The sequence below is a fragment of the Gavialis gangeticus genome, unplaced genomic scaffold (assembly GCF_001723915.1).
Source record: "Gavialis gangeticus isolate Ggan-Ray unplaced genomic scaffold, GavGan_comp1, whole genome shotgun sequence".
Classification (NCBI taxonomy): domain Eukaryota; kingdom Metazoa; phylum Chordata; order Crocodylia; family Gavialidae; genus Gavialis; species Gavialis gangeticus.
The window spans coordinates 47,365,895-47,368,894 of NW_017728997.1; positions in this window are offsets into that span (position 1 = coordinate 47,365,895).

Genomic DNA, 3,000 nt, shown 5'->3' on the forward strand with positions numbered 1-3,000 from the left:
CCCTTCCGACCCTAGAAACTATGAAACTATGAAAAGTTATAAAATATAAAATACAGAATGCCAGGGTAAAGATGAGGCAGATGAAATATAAAAAAATTATACCTTAATCAGTGAATGCAAATTTGAGGTAGTGAGGATTAATGGCCACTGGGAACAATAAGTGAGTTAAGTTAGATGCAGTAGAGTAATTTAGCATAAGCTTTAGACAAATATGGGAAGTTTGCTTCAGGAAACTGGTTTTAATCAAAGGGGGAATGTGGTCACCACGATATATTTACAGTCATATTTTTAATGCACCTTGGCTTTTCTTGTCTCTTACAGGCTTTGCTTTGAAGTGGATATTTTTGTTATTTTGTTTCCTTTAGTGACACTTAGCTCATTTGATATGTAGATAGATGTCCTTTGCAGGTTTCTCTTACAGAAAGCCATTTCAGCTTTCTGGCTTGCTCTGAGCCTTGCCACACCCATGCAATGAATGTGCTAGGTCTCTGCCAATACTATGAAGGAAAAAGAAATACACAAAAGGGGCGGGGGTGGTGTAGGCAAAAAGGGGCTTTTTGTTACACTTTGACTGGTGATGAACTCCTGTACTGGACCTTACGGCCTGGACAGTGCTTGAAGGCTGTCTTGAAGAAAGAAACTAGGCTATCCACATGGAAGAACTGAGTGCACCAGATGTCACTTACTAGAAGCAGGATGTACACATTACAGACGACATGAACAGTGTTGGTCAGTATTCCTGCGAGCAAACTGAAGAAAGTCTTGCACATGCACGTGACATTGTCACACAGGTGTGACGGGCTAGCTGGTAGTGATTTGGCCCAGGGGTTTTGAAAGGGTAAAAGATGATTGGAGGACTTGGGATTCCCTTTCCTCACCAATCAGGCCCCAGAGACTCACCCTCCATGTCCCCTGATTGGTCCCTTGGGTCACTTGGAGGGGGATAAAAGGGGTAGCATGGCTGACTCAGGGGAGATCAGTGAGGGACCACAAGGAAGGAGCTTCAAAGAGCTGGGCCAATGGGGCGGGAGCAGTTGCCCCAGAAGAGCCTGAAGGAGTGGGACCTGCAGGCAGGAGTTGGACCCTCAGCAGTGCAGTGTGTGGCCGCAGGAGAGGCTCCCCGCTGGGCTCCAAGATCCCCTACGAGAGGCTGCAGCCAGCAGGAGAGTCTCCCCCGCTCCAGCAAGAAGCTGAGCAGTGACCCAAGACATTCCCAGCTCTGCTTCCAGCTCCTCCAGCAAAAGGCTGGGAAACTCGATGTGAGGCAGGGGCTCCCAGAAGGTCAAAACCCCCAGCTGCCTAGAGCAGTCCTAGCACTGGTGGCTGTGTGGTGGTTTCTGCCTACCACGTGGGAGATCTGAATTCATGTCCCAGCTGGATCAAGTAGGGGTGAGTGAAGTGACAGAGAAATTCTTGTTGCAGTGGAAGGGGGTCATTGTGTTTTACCTCTTTCCCCCCTCCAGGTACTATGCCCTTATATCTCATTACTTAACGTTTTGTATTTTGTGCATTTTATATTTTGCCAACCAGGACTGTTGTGCTGTTTGTGTTCTATAATTTGTTAAACCTGTCTTTTGTCAACTGGATGAATATGTCTACGAATGTAAATGCCTAACCTTTACTGAATCCTGCCCCTTGGGGTGTTATAGTGTCCCCTATACCCCCTAGTTTATACATGTTATGTTCCCACTACTGTCTTCTCATTAAAAGGTATATGGCTAAGTCCCTGTTGGTGGCCTGGCTCTGTTCTATAGGGGAAGGAGGGTCCCTACACCTCCCACAGCACTTGTGCACCTGCTCTGATCCCTTCAACTGGAGATGGGGTATGTCTTGGAGTACCTCCCGGGTTAGACAGGAATGCTGAGATCTTGTTAAAGTTTATTTAAAGTCTATGCCATAACCTTCATAATGGTTTGAGACATGGTTGAAAAATTGACAAGACCATGGGGTGGACTGGGTCTGTTTGAAATACAGGCAGGTCCCAGTATGTCCAGGTCCCTGGTTCAAATAAAAAGTGCAGCACATAGTTTTCTTGAGGGTCAGTGGCTTCATCAGTCACAATGGAGAAGGACTGATTTTCTGCCAAGACAGCCTTTGTGAACTGTACATGTGAAGCAATCAATGCAGGGAAACAGCCTTGGCAAAGCTTGCTGGCATGCAGAAAACTGCCAGCACTTGGCATGTTTTTGTTCAGGTAGTCCCTGAACTTTGGAAGATCATGTTTCTCCAGTAGGATGTTTGCCATGGCAAAAGCTTCCAGAAAGGAAAGTGTCATGCTTTCGCCTTGCTAAGCTGCTTTCTGTGGCCCTTTTAAACAAGGAGGACACAGTCGGTTGCTTCTGACCTTCAGCCTCTGCAACAGCCTTCTGCTTCATGTGCACCTTAAACTCCAAGTACTGTTCTATGCTGGTTTTCCTGGACATATCCAGAGTTACACTGTGGGAGGTACAGAAGAGTCTGCCTCCATCTACATGCAAGGTCTCTGCAGGATACTGTCTTACATGATCCAGCACTGAAATGTATTTGGCTGTCTTAAAGGATTTTAGTTTTCATCCCTGCTCTTCCTCAGGCGGAGGAGGCTCCAGCACTATACCCGTGGGCGCTTTAAAAGCCAGTGCCAAAACCCTCCTGCTTTCCTAGCTCAACTGGGACTGGCTCCAGGAGGGGCTCAGACTCTGCTTCTCGCTCACTCTCCCCTCCACCACTTCAGGATGCCAAGGCCTCCTGCCCTTTTCTGTTCTTGCAGCTCCCAGTAAGCCTATGCTTTTTGGCAGAGCTACCTGCAATTTCAGTGGATCCCGTTACTTTGTCTCTCAGTGTAGCCCCCCAGAGCCTGTGCTGGGAAGGGAGGCACAGAAATCTGCTAAATGCCACCTCCATCCTGGCAGACAAGGTTCTTTGGGCAAATCTGATTTATTTTATTAGACCAACTAAAATAGCTGGAAAATGTCTTCTTCATGAGCTTCCGGGTACAAACACTCTGCCTGAAGAATGGTGCTC